General features: G+C 43.1%; 1 pseudogene; it reads right to left on the reverse strand.

Annotated features, from left to right (window-relative positions):
* Positions 1–430: 430 nt before the first annotated feature.
* Positions 431–16095, reverse strand: LOC135557292 (adenylate cyclase type 3-like; annotated as a pseudogene).
* Positions 16096–16514: the final 419 nt, after the last annotated feature.

Below are 16514 nucleotides of genomic sequence, written 5' to 3' on the forward strand. Positions count from 1 at the left end.
ACTGTTTAAAAACAATAAAAGAACATAGATGATAATCATACTGAAGGCAAACTGTCACACTAGTGAGTTTAGTTGATGTCAATATGGACTTAGGGTGTAGTGATATGTTGTTCTATGAAGTAGTTGCCTATATCTAAATATATACACAAAAGCTCATTTTGTACATGTACCCACCCATCAAAAGGTGTGATTTTATATTTTTCACTTGAACTATCAGTTACCATAGAATCCAGAAGTGGCTAGTACAGAATTGAGTGTGTTTTTGTTTTCTTAGCCTGTCGAAACAGTATGCTTGCCTATGCATTAACTGTACACTTGTCTATGATTTTTAAGTTTGATCTGTCATAGCATTTCTAGAGTATGTTACATAAGAATGATGAATCCGTGTGTAATCTCTACTGTCTGTTGTTTCAGCAGGTGTGGGTCAGGATCAGGAATGGTCCACTACTTGGTGAGGAAGGGTAGTAGTAGTGGTGGGACCAGTGCCGTTGCTACTAGTTTTGTCTTTCCCTTTCATGAAGAAGGTTAGTAGCTCCCCCTTCCCCTTGACAAAGATGGGGCCTCTCCTGACGAAGCGGAATCCGTACTCCTTTAGGATGTCATAACAGTCCTCCACCACCTGGGGGAAGCACATCATAGGGTAATGACGGATAACAATGGGACATTATAGGACATAGAAGGAAAACTGTTTATCAAGATTAAAGAGAGGAGAAGATGGGAAAAGACTGAGGTGGGAAAATAAGGGGGAAAGAGAGGAGGGTAGTAGACATGTGAGGAAATGTGTGTTACCTGGATGTTGCCCATCACCCCTGTAGACTCCATTCTGCTGGCTACGTTGACTGTGTTGCCCCAGATGTCATAATGAGGTTTACGAGCACCAATCACTCCAGCCAAAACCGAGCCCTTATTCAGACCTAAGAGGAAGGGACATGTCACTCAAACACACACGCACGCTCGCAGGCACACGCACACACACACACTTACCGATGCGTAGCATGAAGTTGTTGAAGGACTGGTCGTTGAGTTTGGTGAGAGTGACCTTCATGGCCAGAGCAAAGTCTGCCAGGTCAGCTAAGTGCTGCCAACGTTCTAACAATGACTGTTCCTCTATCTGAAGGGGAGAAATAGAGCCTTCATCATTATCATCATCATCAACGCCATTAGTCATGCTGATATACATTGAGCTTGATGATGTATTCTGTGTTGTCAGTTGCTGTGGTTACCGGGCGGTTGCAGTATCCGTTGGTGTTGCTCTCAGGTGTGACTCCAGATGCAGCCATGTAGGTGCTTCCTATAGTCTTAATCTTAGTGATGAAGCGGAACTCATTCCTGCCCAACAGCTGGCAGGGGAGCAAGGAAATGAATTATCCCGTTACTGTACTAAAACACACACACACACACACACACACACACACACACACACACACACACACACACACACACACACACACACACACACACACACACACACACACACACACACACACACACACACACACAGCGAGATATCACTCACACTGTCAAAGTCAGAGATAATCTCATTGAGGATCCTCAGACACTCTATGCCCCCATTGTTGATGCCCTCCTCTGTGTAGAAGTCTGAGAAGTTGGGGATGGAGGCAAACATCACTCCTATCTCATCGTATGACTGGCTGTACAGCTCCTACAGAGGAGAAACAAAATTGACGGGTAAGAAAAACACTCAAGCTCATCATACATCCTTTTACAATTTCCTGTATTTTTTGAATGCCCTTTCTTTGAGTCTCTCTCCCTTTTTGTTTGTATTTTAATTGTCCCTCTCTCACCTCGTCTCTCTTCTTAGAACCAAGGAAGTGTTTGGCTACATGTTCAGGCAGCATGTTGGTGACCAGCGCTTCATTCCAGCGCCTCATCTCAAACACCCTCTCCTTCTGGTCATGCACCTCAATCTTCCACAGGAAAAGCTTCCGCGACTGCCTCTCCACCTGGTGAAAAAGAGGAGGGTGGAGTGAAAGAGAGGGAGTGTTTCAAGCAAGCTCACACAGACTAGTGCTGTCAGGGGGATCTGTAACAACAGCAAGTCTTTCTCAGTTTGTATGATTGACGAGTTCGAGGCTAATGCTCATGGACGTCTGACTCAATGTGAATAGGAGGTGTGATTGTGAGGATGTTCAGGAGGAGGTAACCCACATGTCTGGCAAAGTAGTAGAAGCAGATCATCATGATCATGATCATCACTGTCATAAGGTACTTGGAAGGGACTATAGACATCCTGAGGATGCGAGAGGGAGAGAGAACACATTGAGTATCCACGGCTTCCTACTTTACCTGCCAATATAACTACCTTGTAAGTACATGTTTTTGGCACCACTCGAGGGATTATAGTTCCTCACCTGTAGCTGGTGAATCGTATGAAGTCATACGGGTCGTAGATATCCCTCCAGCTGTAGATGTTGACGGCGCCCGTTGCCACAATGACCAGCAGCATGAGCCCCAGCTTGACCAGGTGGCTCACCTGCACCAGCATGGTGGTCGCCACAAGCGACAGCACCGCCATATAGCTGTAGTGTTTAGGGTTTTCTGCACAACCTCCGTCACCTAGCGACTCCCTGCTGAGGCCAGCACTGGTGTTGAGGAACAGGAAAGGAGGCTGGACACAGCTCAGCTACAATGACAATGTCAAGAGGGGTTGGGGTGAGAAATGTTCAATCCATAAACTAAGGCAATACTCCAGTAGTGGCATGCACTATAACTCCCCTAATGCTATGTTAACATGTAATGTTACAAAAAACGTCAGTGTAACATTTAAACAAAAACAAACTAAAGCAATATTTTAACTCAAGCATAATTTGGGCAACATTGCAGTGGCCGCACATTCTCTATGCTCCACACTCCACTAGACATCTCTGCACCACTGATAATTCCTCTCTTGACATTTGGGAGTCCTGTTCCTGCCTAACAGAAAAAGCAGTAAAGTGTGGAACAGGCTGTCCCTGTTGGGCCTTCCAAATGAGCGTGCAGGCAGTGAGAGACAGCTAACTCTCTGTAATGGACCCCTATGGGGATGGGTAGGTTTTGACTACGTGGGATCAGAAACCTGTATATAATGATGAGATGCTCATGTCTCCGCCCTAACAATGGGAGTTGTTGTTTCAAAGGCGAGAAGACAGCGACAAGCTTAAGTCCAAAATAAGCCCATAGAAACGCATTGGGTTTAGTTTGGACAGATTTTGGTGAGAGGGAAACCTGTCGCTTTGCCTCTTCATCTCTGGTGGTATACAGCTACGACTGAAAGTCATTTTTCCGCAGCAGATTAGGAGAATTAACATAGAAGGTTAAGGTTAGGAAAATGTTTAGGGTTAGCTAAAATGCTCTCCTAACCTGTTACAAAAAATCACTTCCGGTCTTAGCTGTACTCCATCTCGTCACAACCGAATAGGTACTCAGACACAAACCGTTTAGAAGGCACTTTAGATAGCAGCAAGGTAAGAACACACACAAGCTGAAAAAATTGGCTCACCATATCGGCAATCTCGGCCATGGTTAAAACAAAGATGGCTGCCATGGCCCAGGTGTTCCGTGCCCAACGGGTTCGATCGATCCACATCGAGAACGACACGAGCCTCTTCGAGAACATCTTTTACACAGACACAGACAAACATTATTATAATCACCATCATCACTGCCATTATCATCACCACCTCCATCATTATCATCATCAGAGGAGGAGACTCACACGAGGGAAGACGGCAGCCATGGAGCAGATAGTGAGAATGAGCAGCAACCCCTCTCCAATCGCCAGGGTCACATAGTTCACTACCAGCCTGTCAGACAGAGGCACACATTCTAAACTCAGCAAAAAAATAAAACGTCCTCTCACTGAGAAGTGCATTTATTTTCATCAAAATTAACGTGTAAATATTTGTATGAACATAACAAGATTCAACATCTGTGACATGAACTGAACAAGTTCCACAGACATGTGACTAACAGAAATGGAATAATGTGTTCCTGAACAAAGGAGGGGTCAAAATCAAAGGTAACAGTCAGTATCTGGTGTGGCCACCAGCTGCATTAGGTACTGCCGTGCATCTCCTCTTCATGGACTGCACCAGATTTGCCAGTTCTTGCTGTGAGATGTTACCCCACTCTTCCACCAAGGCACCTGCAAGTTCATGGTCATTTCTGGGGGGAATGGCCCAAACTCTCACCCTCCGATACAACAGGTCCCAGACGTGCTCAAATGGGAGATCCGGGCTCTTCGCTGGCCACGGCAGAACGATAACATTCCTGTCTTGCAGGAAAACACGCACAGAACTAGCAGTATGGCTGGTGGCATTGTCATGCTGGAGGGTCATGTCAGGATGAGCCTGCAGGAAGGGTACCACATGAGGGAGGAGGATGTCTTCCCTGTAACACACAGCGTTGAGATTGCCTGCAATGACAACAAGCTCAGTCCGATGATGCTGTGACACACCGCCCCGGACCATGACGGACCCTCCACCTCCAAATCGATCCCGCTCCAGAGTACAGGCCTTGGTGTAATGCTCATTCCTTCGACGATAAACGCGAATCGGACCATCATCCCTGGTGGGACAAATCCGCGACTCGTCAGTGAAGAGCACTTTTTGCCAGTCCTGTCTGGTCCAGCAATGGTGGGTTTGTGCCCATGGACAACGTTGTTGCCAGTGATGTCTGGTGAGGACCTGCCTTACAACAGGCCTACAAGCCCTATTGCGGACAGTCTGAGCACTGATGGAGGGATTGTGCATTCCTGGTGTAATTCAGGGAGTTGTTGTTGCCATCTTGTAACTGTCCCGCAGGTGTGATGTTCAGATGTACCGATCCTGTGCAGGTGTTGTTGCACGTGGTCTGCCACTGCGATGACGATCATCTCTCTATCCTGTCTCTATGCCTCCATGCAGCATGTCTAAGGCACATTCACGCAGATGAGCAGGAACCCTGGGCATTTTTCTTTTGATGTTTTGCAGTGACAGTAGAAATGCCTCTTTAGAGTCCTAACTTTTCATAACTGTGACCTTAATTGCCTACCGCCTGTAAGCTGTTAGTGTCTTATCAACCGTTACACAGGTGCATGTTTATTAATTGTTTATGGTTCATTGAACATTCATAGGAAACAGTGTTTTTAAATTTTTTATGATTTCTTTAAGGGGTGGATCAGTTTAATATTGCGGAAAGATTGTTGCTTCCATCAATGTAATTGTCTGCATCATTTTCAATCCCCCATATATTTTTGGGGTAAATATATATATCCACATACATACACGTATGCATACATATACACATATATACATACACATACCTACATAGATATACATACTTTTAAAAGAATATACCTTTATTATTATTCCCCTCAAACCCTACCACCCTTCCCCCAATTGGAGTAAACTAATAAACACTTTGGCTTCTACCTTCAATTTATACATCTTATACACATTTTACAGACACAGTCTATTTTACAATAGTTATTTTTTGTTTGTCTTTAGTCCTTCCTCTATTTCTGATGTCCATCCAGTTTGATTTCTATTTGTAACTATGCTATTTCACAAAAAGTTCTGAACCTATTTACATTTTACAGACCCTGTATGTTTTACATGGTTTATCTTGTTATTAGTCCCACCCTTCAGCTCCATTCAACCCTTCCCATCTATCGCTCAACATCATCCATTTTGGATTTCTATTTGCCATATATTTTTCAACTGATCTGTGATGCTTCACAAAAGTACTGAACCTTTCTATTCTCATAGTTTCTACAACAGACTGTAAATTAAAAATAAACATTTTTGCTAAAATAATTATTATATTATTGATTGATTGACTATGGCTTTTCAAATCACCCAGTATTGCTTTTTGCAGCGTTAGTTTTAGGCAAATGTTGCAATTCTTCAGCCATTCCTGTACCTGTGACCAAAAACGAGCTACATATGGACAATACCAAAATAAATGATCTAATGCCTCCTCACAGCAGAATCTGCAGAGCTGGGAAGATTGTATCCCCCATATATATAACATTCTATTGGTTGCAAGAATTTTGTATAGTAATTTAAATGGAAATATTTGACGTTTTGAATCTGGCCTGTTCTGCGTATCAATTCATAAACCATGTGCCATGGAATGGGTACATTGAAAATCTCTTCCCAACTATTTTGCAATTTATATGGCACAGCTGTCAGTTTTTTGGTCCTTAAATGAAATTGTTATATGTTTTTATTTATCACACTTTTCTTTACCCAGTTATGCTCTTTAATACAGGGCCGACATACAAGTTCCTTACTTTTTCCTCCTTCTTACTTGCCTCTTCCATTTTTGTGGTAATGCTGCAATTAATTGGTTGTAATTTTGGGTCGAGCAGACATTTCCATATGTCTGTGTTAGCTGCATGGGTGACATAACTCCACCAGTCATATTTATTGTATCATTCACTAAAATTAGACCTTTTTTTAAAATGTATTTGAAAAATACGTTTTTTTTAGTCCATTAGTATATTTGAGTTTAAACACAATATTTGTTTTATTATTTGTTCTGTCTTTTCGGGTGGATTAAACTGAAGTTGAAACCAACTTTTTAAGGCTTATTTAAAAAATAACAATATTTTGTAGATTATTTCCTTTTCAAACAACAGAAATTGAGCAGGTGTAATCTGAATAAAGGGGAAAAGGCCATTCTTGAACATAGGATGAGACATTCCTACCAATTTACTAGAGAACCAGTTTGGTTTTAAGTATAACTTTTGTATGACTAATGCCTTTAGTGAGAGGTCTAATGCTTTAATGTTTAATCATTTCTGCCCCCGAATTCATATTCGTTATATAATAGACCATTTTAGTTTTGTCTGGCTTGCCGTTCCAAATAAAATTGAATATTTTTTGTTCATATAATTTAAAGAGCAGGTCACTTGGTGTAGGCAAATCCATAAACTGTGATATGACTAAAGAGTTAATCAGGGTGATTTTTCTAAAAATAGACAGGTATTGTCCTTTCTATGGTAGCAATATCTTATCTATTTTTGATAACTTTCTATAAACATTTATTGGAGTGAGAACATTTCTTTCTTTTGGGATTTGTATACCGAGTATGTCCACATCTCCGTCAGACCATTTAATTGGTAAACTACACGGTAATGTAAAATTGGCATTTTTTTGTGATCCAATACATATCATAATTTAATTTTAATCCAGAGAGGATAGCAAATGTTTCTAGATCCTCTATGAGGCCGTGGAGAGATTCCTAATTGTGGTTTTAAAAGAACATGAATCATCAGCGTACAATGACACCTTAGTTTTTAAGCCACGGATTTCTAATCCCTTAATATTATTGTATAATCTAATTTTAACTGCTAACATTTCGATGGCAATAAAAAATAGATATGCCGATAGAGACAACCCTGTTTTACTCCTCTAGATAGTTTTAAACTTTCTGAGATGTAGCCATTATTTAATATTTTACACCTAGGGTTACTATACATAACTTAACTAACCCATTTTATAAGAGATTCCCCAAAATTGAAATATTCTAGGCATTTATACATAAACTCCAGTCATACTTTATCAAAAGCCTTTTCAAAATCAGCTATGAAAACCAGGCCTGGTGTCCCCGATATTTCATAGTATTCTATTGTTTCCAGTACTTGTCTTATATGATCTCCAATGTATCGTCCATGTAAACGGAATAAAATCTGACAATACTTTTTTAATTCTATGCGCCAAGCATTTTGCTAGGATTTTTGCATCACAACACAGAAGTGTAAGAGGTCTCCAATTTTTTTAAATGGACTGGATATTTATAAATACCACTTGGGTCCTGTTTCAGTAATAATGATATCAGAACTTGTTGCGTGTCTGATAATCTACCATTTATATAGGAGTAGTTAAAACATGCTAATAATGGTCCTCTGAGTATATCAAAAAAAGTTTGGTATACTTCCACTGGTATGCCATCCAGCCATGGAGTTTTCCCAGCCTTAAAGGCCCCAGTTACATCAAGAAGTTCCTCCTATGTAATTTGTCCTCTGCATGTACAGATGTTAATTTTACATTATTATTAGGAAAAAAATCCATACAATTATTTTCAGTTAGTGGAGATGGAGGAGACTGAAACGAAAACATTTTCTTAAAATACAGTGCCTTGCGAAAGTATTCGGCCCCCTTGAACTTTGCGACCTTTTGCCACATTTCAGGCTTCAAACATAAAGATATAAAACGGTATTTTTTTGTGAAGAATCAACAACAAGTGGGACACAATCATGAAGTGGAACGACATTTATTGGATATTTCAAACTTTTTTAACAAATCAAAAACTGAAAAATTGGGCGTGCAAAATTATTCAGCCCCTTTACTTTCAGTGCAGCAAACTCTCTCCAGAAGTTCAGTGAGGATCTCTGAATGATCCAATGTTGACCTAAATGACTAATGATGATAAATACAATCCACCCGTGTGTAATCAAGTCTCCGTATAAATGCACCTGCACTGTGATAGTCTCAGAGGTCCGTTAAAAGCGCAGAGAGCATCATGAAGAACAAGGAACACACCAGGCAGGTCCAAGATACTGTAGTGAAGAAGTTTAAAGCCGGATTTGGATACAAAAAGATTTCCCAAGCTTTAAACATCCCAAGGAGCACTGTGCAAGCGATAATATTGAAATGGAAGGAGTATCAGACCACTGCAAATCTACCAAGACCTGGCCGTCCCTCTAAACTTTCAGCTCATACAAGGAGAAGACTGATCAGAGATGCAGGCAAGAGGCCCATGATCACTCTGGATGAACTGCAGAGATCTACAGCTGAGGTGGGAGACTCTGTCCATAGGACAACAATCAGTCGTATATTGCACAAATCTGGCCTTTATGGAAGTGGCAAGAAGAAAGCCATTTCTTAAAGATATCCATAAAAAGTGTTGTTTAAAGTTTGCCACAAGCCACCTGGGAGACACACCAAACATGTGGAAGAAGGTGCTCTGGTCAGATGAAACCAAAATTGAACTTTTTGGCAACAATGCAAAACGTTATGTTTGGCGTAAAAGCAACACAGCTCATCACCCTGAACACACCATACCCACCGTCAAACATGGTGGTGGCAGCATCATGGTTTGGCCTGCTTTTCTTCAGCAGGGACAGGGAAGATGGTTAACATTGATGGGAAGATGGATGGAGCCAAATACAGGACCATTCTGGAAGAAAACCTGATGGAGTCTGCAAAAGACCTGAGACTGGGACGGAGATTTGTCTTCCAACAAGACAATGATCCAAAACATAAAGCAAAATCTACAATGGAATGGTTCAAAAATAAACATATCCAGGTGTTAGAATGGCCAAGTCAAAGTCCAGACCTGAATCCAATCGAGAATCTGTGGAAAGAACTGAAAACTGCTGTTCACAAATGCTCTCCATCCAACCTCACTGAGCTCGAGCTGTTTTGCAAGGAGGAATGGGAAAAAATGTCAGTCTCTCGATGTGCAAAACTGATAGAGACATACCCCAAGCGACGTACAGCTGTAATCGCAGCAAAAGGTGGCACTACAAAGTATTAACTTAAAGGGGCTGAATAATTTTGCACGCCCAATTTTTCAGTTTTTGATTTGTTAAAAAAGTTTGAAATATCCAATAAATGTCGTACAGTTTTATATCTTTATGTTTGAAGCCTGAAATGTGGCAAAAGGTCGCAAAGTTCAAGGGTGCCGAATACTTTCGCAAGGCACTGTAACCATGGACTAGTCTTTGTGTCTCTGAACAACTGGTTATCAATATATAGTTTATCGACGACAAGAGCTACTATTTTCCTTGAAAATTGGATACAGAACTTTACGCAGTACTGCAATTTTGTGAAACCGTGTTTAAACCCTTTACAATGAAGAACTGTGAAGATATTTGGATTTTTACAAATGATGTTTTAAAGACAGGGTCCTGAAAAAGGGACGTTTATGTTTATGTAGTAGTACAGTATATTTATTATTTTGTGTTGAATATAATGTGTGAACTCACATTGGGTCTATGAGGACCTCCATGCCTGCAGAGAAAAAGAGGACCAGGCAGCTGCAGCAGAAAGCTACACCACTCTGTCTTTCCTTCTCTGCAGAGTAACGCTCTTCCAACTCCCCATCCACAAACTGCAGGGACACAGGTTTGGTCCGACGCTCCTTCGCACTGATAGAAAGAGAGAGAGAGAGATCAAACGAGTGAGAGATGGATGAGTACATACTTTTCCCTCTTCTTTGCTTTGTCCCCCCAGCCTGTCCTCCCTTTCCCCTTCTCCTCCTCTCTTACGTCTCTTCGTTCTCTCTCTCCAGCAGCTCCAGGTGGAGTAGTCTGTTCAGCTCCTGTTCACTCTCCCTGGCATCTACTTTCTTTTTTATTTGACGCTGAGGGCTCGTCACCTAGGCAACACAGGTCAGAGGTCATGGAGAGGCTCATAGTGAAATTCATACAATTAGTCAAATCTAATCAAAATCTTAAACGAAAATATGGAAGTTAGGGGTTAGGTGTACCTGTGTTTTTGCTTCCTGTTTGCGCTCTGTGGGCGTGCCCCGGACAGAACCGACGCTCCCATTGGTCTCTCTGGTGCTAATCAACTGGGGAGAGATTCTATTCTGAAAAATGACGAGTGGGGAGAGACAGAGAGAGAGCAATATAAGACATTTAATGTACAGAACCAGGCCAGAAAGAGCGAGGAATATAAAATTAAATTTATAGAACCAGGCCAGACAGAGAGGTCATCACTTACTACCCTGTTGAGTCCGTTGACCTGGGTGGTTTCCTTGGAGAACACCACCAGGTAGGTATCTATGCCTTTCTCCAGCAGGTACTCACACCTCTCCCCTCCGTTTCCTGGCTCCAGGTCAAACTCTCCATGCAGACACTCCATGGTGCTCTGGGAGATGTGGACACGCCTGGAGAACATGCACACCCATAGACACACACTGTCTATGTACCCTCTTGGCAATGAAAGTGACACTCAGAGACATTACTAGTGACCTCTCCCTGGGCCAGTGGTCATGCTGTACATTTCTTACCCAGGTATCCCTCCTGACTCCATCTTGTTGGCCACAGTGACATCAGTGGACCAGACATCAAACTGCCACCTCCTCTGTCCCAGCACCCCTCCCAGCACAGTGCCTGTGTGCACCCCCACACGCATGTCAACCTCTGTCTTAGTCTTCTCACGCACATACCTGAGTTTGGACGGAAAAGGGGTTCATTCAATTCAGTTATTCTAAATGCTATCCTTTTCTAAATTGCACATCCCTCATGCTCACTCTTCCACCCTCCTCTCCCACCTATCCCACCCTTCTTCCCCCCTTCCTCCTCCTTTTCCTTCCTCTCCTCCTTCCCCTCACTTACGAGATGGCCTCCACCATGGCCAGGCCCATCATGATGGAACAGGCTGCGTGGTCATCACGGTAATCAGGCAGGCCACAGATACAGTAGTAACAGTCTCCCAGGATCTTGATACGCAACTGGTGGTGTTGCTGTATGGAGGGAGGGAGGGTGGATATAGAGAGAGAGAGGTGAGTAGAGACACAATGACAGGAATGATATGAATGTCAGTATGTTATGAGTTGTGTGTGTTTGCGAGAGAAATAAACAGTGTATTTTAAAGACAGCAGAAGTATCCTTATGGAAGAGATAGGTGAGTCGGATGAATGTGAAAGTCACCTAAGATAACGTATTGTTGTGAGAGATTAGGAGAGAACAACACAAGGCGGCAGAGAAACACGACCATGAGACAAAGCAAGGTATAGAGCAGGGTTCTCCAACTGGCGGCCGGCGGGCCGAATTTGGTCCGTGGGTGTTTTTATTTGGCTCCCCAAGTTTTATGAGCAATTTTTAAAATTTTATTTTTATTGTTGAACAGAAAAGAGTGTACAAACACCAGGAAATCCACTCCAAGTGATTTTCATTTTGGAAATCTATTCCCAGTTATTCCCTATAGAGAAGACACGTGATCGTATACAAATGTAATAATTTAAAATTATTATGGTTTAGTCAAATATTATATCTGTTTGGGCATTTTACGGTCAATTTGCAATTTAAAAAGATTTGTAATTATGCGCCGGCTCCCCGACCATCCACTCAAGAAAAAAAATCGGACCGTGGCTGAATCTAGTTGACGATTCCTGGTATAGAGAGAAACTCACAGCAGCTAGCTTGTCAAAGCGGGCGAACAGTTCGTTGAGCAGCTTGACCAGCTCTTGTGCACTACACGCTGAGGAGAGCTGTGTAAAACCCACTATATCAGCAAATAGGATACTGTAAGAGAGAGGGAGGGAGAGAGAGAGAGAAGAGGGGGAGAGAAAGGGGAAGGCAGAGAAAACTAAATTGCTTAATAGGTTCACTCAATTTCCATGTGTTAAAGTACAGATGATTATCATGAGTATTTCTGAATGATAGCACATCTTCACGTTCGCATTACGTTATATTAACATTGTCGAACCTGACGTTCTCATGACGGTACATGTACATGGTGTTGAACTGCTGCACTTCGTTCTGGTTAGCCTGTTTCTTCATGCCCTCTAGCATCTCTTCTGCTATGTGTTTGGGCAAGATGGACAGCAACAACTCCTCCTGCACACACAAAGACAGACGTGTTTGTGTGTGTGTGTGTGTGTGTGTGTGTGTGTGTGTGTGTGTGTGTGCACGTGCCTGCGCACAGCGCGTACTGCATGTTTGAGACAGGAGTATAATTTCTGTGAGCATCCTCTCAGGGCCGCGTCGTCATGGCAATGTGGAGCAGTCAGATGTGTCTCCACTGCCTCTTTGCCACTCTGGGAATTCTGTCTTCCTAACTTATTTCTCTCTCTCCCTCTCTCTCTCCAGGGCCCATACTGTTTGCTCTACAAATAGTAGCAGTCAGGGAAAAGCATAACAGAGGATGGAAGGGACACAATAATAATTGGCTCATCAGCTGCAGTGAATTAGGGTCGACTCAGTTAATTTGACAGTAATGACAGAGAGGATTGTGTGAGGGGACAGGAGACAGAGGAGAGAGAAGGGGGAGATGACAGAGAGAGAATGGAAAGCAGTAAAGGGAGAGAGGAAAAGGCAAGAGAAGAAAGAAAGAGGGAAGTGATGGAAAGAGACATTAGCCCTGGTCCCACACTTCTGCATACCTCAGTACGTATGTGACCTCCTTAACAATGCCTCTACTGTAAAGATAACAACAGTCTGTCTAATCAGCCCATTAGACCAGAGCCAGAGACAACACACTGCAATTAGAGCAGTCCTGGGTTATCCAGCACACTGCTAACAGCTAGAGGTGACAGCACACTGCTAACAGCTGGAGTTGACAGCACACTGCTAACAGCTGGAGGTGACAGCACACTGCTAACAGCTAGAGGTGACAGCACACTGCTGACAGCTACAGGAGACAGCCAGTAACAGGTCACTCGGGCATCAGGGCACACACATACACACAAACGCACGGATGCAGACGCCCGCGCACACACATCTACCTGCTGGGTGCTCTGCTCCTCCAGGGTGAGTTTGACCTCCAGGGACTGGCGTGCCTCCAGGAAGGCCGTTCGGTACTTCCTGTCGGCCATGTAGTATGATATCACGCCCACAGTGACCGCACACAGGTACAACACCCAGTTAGCCAGGAGCTGGGGGAAGGGATGAACATAACGTGGCTGAAAACGAAGTCCTGACTGACTGAGGTTGTGAGGGATGCAGAGGGAGCGTTGCGTTCCTAAGTGACAACTCTCACTGAGTACAGTGAGCAGGTTCAACAACATTTTACAAAATTACACTCAGCTCGAAGGGTGTCCCACAGATCCCTGCACAGCTGGCTTGCATAACCTGACACACAAAGGCAACTTAATGGTGATTACCTGAGTTTGGAGTGTGTGTGATGTTTCAGGTCCTCTCACCTGTATCATGCCCTATCTCACCAGCCAGTGTTGCGCCTGTCCTCTTTCCCACAGAGCAAATTGTCCAGTGTTGATTTTGCAGTGTAACATTTCTAGTGTTGATTCAGGAGTTACGGTAAGTCAAATTAAATGGAAGTGTATGTTTCACATGCTTTGGAGACAACAGTTGTAGACTAACAGTGAAAAGCTTACTTACGGGCCCTTCCCAACAATGCAGATGAAGACATAATATTCAAAAAATATATAAATAATAACACAAGGAATAAATACACAATGATTAACGAGTCGATGTGCAGGGGTACGAGGTAATTGCGGTGCATACTGTTTGTACACATAAGCAGGGATAAAGTGACTAGGCAACAGGATAGATAATAAATAATAACAGCAGCGTATGTGATGAGTCAAAAGAGTTAGTGCAGAAAGGGTCAATGCAGGTAGCCAGGGTATTTAACTACTTATCAGTCTTATGGCTTGGGGGTTGAAGCTGTTCAGGGTCCTGCTGTAAGAGTGAAATGAACACTCAGTGAAGTAAATTAACCCCCAGTGTTATTTAAAAAAAAATATTGATTAATCACATGCTACACAAAGACAAATTACATACATTTTTCTAAACTAATTCAAACAGTTTGCTATATTTACTGCACCGTTACTGGAAAAAAAGTTCCAGTTTAAATGGTTTAGTTAGTCTTCTTACTAACTTCACCCAACCCTGACAGTCATTCTGAATGCAGGTTGAGGGTGAATAAAAATTCCAACTGTTGGATATCCTAACGCTGGCTGTATTCCAATTGGTATAACACATCACTTTGCAAGCCAGCATAATGTGACTTGCAGGCCTGGTGTGGCCTGAAAACCAGGAGTTGCCAAACACTACACTGTTAGGATGAAACTAGGCCCTCAAAGTAAGTCTTAATCATATAAGTATTGTATTGTCATGAATGGCATAATGATGGCATTTGCATATGTACTCACTTGGTGAAAGCCACAGACCTTTGAAATAAAATAATTAAATAACAATGTCTCTGTCACTAACAATTACAGTCATGGGTGGTAAACTCTACAATTCCCTTGAAAAGATGCCCTGGAAAATCTGAAATTAGGCGATACACCATAGTGTTAAAACAACACACCAAAATGATTTACTCTAACACTACAGGTGTTCATTTTGTACACTGAAAAAGCATAACAGCGACAGCACTAAGCAAAGTAAGTCAATTTGACTCTAAATCAACTGTTATGTTTTACACTGTAGGTGTTGCATATTACTCTACAGTAGAGTTATGAAAACACCACAATCAAGTTCATTTGAAAACTTTAAGAGTTGAATGTGGAACACTGCAGCAGAGTTACATCTTTAACACTTTCAAGAGTGTTATTTTAACACCAGTTCAGTGGGATTCATATGTTCACTGAAAATAGTGTAAATGTAATACTTTCCGAGTTAAATGTACACCCTGATTTTGCTGAGCACTCACCTACCAGCACCCCTTCCCTTTTTGACCACCTTTGTTCCACCCACCCCATCCCAATCTTTACCCACATCCACCTCTCCTTTACCTGTCTGAGCAGTATGGTTCCCTGCAGGCTGTCCTGGTGCCTTTGAGCGATGGTGACCCCCAGCACCAGGGTATGGATCCCACAGGACAGAGCTGTGAGCAGCAGGAGAGGGACCAGGGTCAGGGGCAGCGTCAGGAAGCAGGAGAAGCTGAAGAAAACCTGCCAGCCCGCTGTGTCACTGGCTTGGGGGGAAAGCTGGTAGTTCAGCCCCAGGTAGCACAGCACGTGCACGGCTATCATCAACCAGAGTATGTATGGTATCGCAACGCGCACAACAGGCGTCGCGGGGAGTTTGCGCAGTCGGCAAAGCGTGTAGAGTACAATATCCGCAGCAAGTCCAACTGCCGCGACCACGATCATTGCACGTTTGTCTGTCGTGTACACCACTGCGCACATGACAATGACATAGCAGTTGAAAAGCGCCGCAAACACCACCAGCACGAGAAGAGTCTCCTGTCGCTGTCGTCGGAAGTAGACCTGGTAGAGCCGCTCGAGGGACTCGGGCGCAAAGGCGAGGCGCATGATGCGCGGCAGGCACACGCAGCAGCCGGTGTTGCGCACGGTCACCTCGTGCGTACGACCTGCCCCGTGCCCGTTGACCGATGAGACTGTGGCCGAACATTCTCCAGTATCCTCTGCAGACTGCTCAGTGTCCGTGTAAACCCGGTTTAGAGACATATTGGATCCAGAGTAAGAGTTCCAGTCTCAGTGACGGTAATCCGTAATCCTATGTTTCTCCAAAGCGCACTAGATCCTTGAGTGCGCAAGCAGATAGGGAGTGTTTAGCTTCAGATATTCAGTAAGATGTCACGAAAGGAAAACCCTGTCATTGCTTTTAAGGGGAATTAATGACGTGATGACATAGCCTAACCACAGTAGGCTAACTAAAAGTGTCACCCGTGAATCGCATCAGACCCTCATTTTAACGACGTCCACCATATCGTGTGAAGACTTGGTCTGACTAACACCACCAAGTTTGACATAACCTCCCCTTACCGTTGTGAAAAAATATGTCTATGTTTTCCGATTCAACATTATGTCAGCTCTGTAAAATAATAACATTCGCGATGCTTGAAGATTTCTCCCTTGCCTACCAG

Source organism: Oncorhynchus masou, chromosome 16, assembly GCF_036934945.1.
Source record: "Oncorhynchus masou masou isolate Uvic2021 chromosome 16, UVic_Omas_1.1, whole genome shotgun sequence".
Taxonomy (NCBI): domain Eukaryota; kingdom Metazoa; phylum Chordata; class Actinopteri; order Salmoniformes; family Salmonidae; genus Oncorhynchus; species Oncorhynchus masou.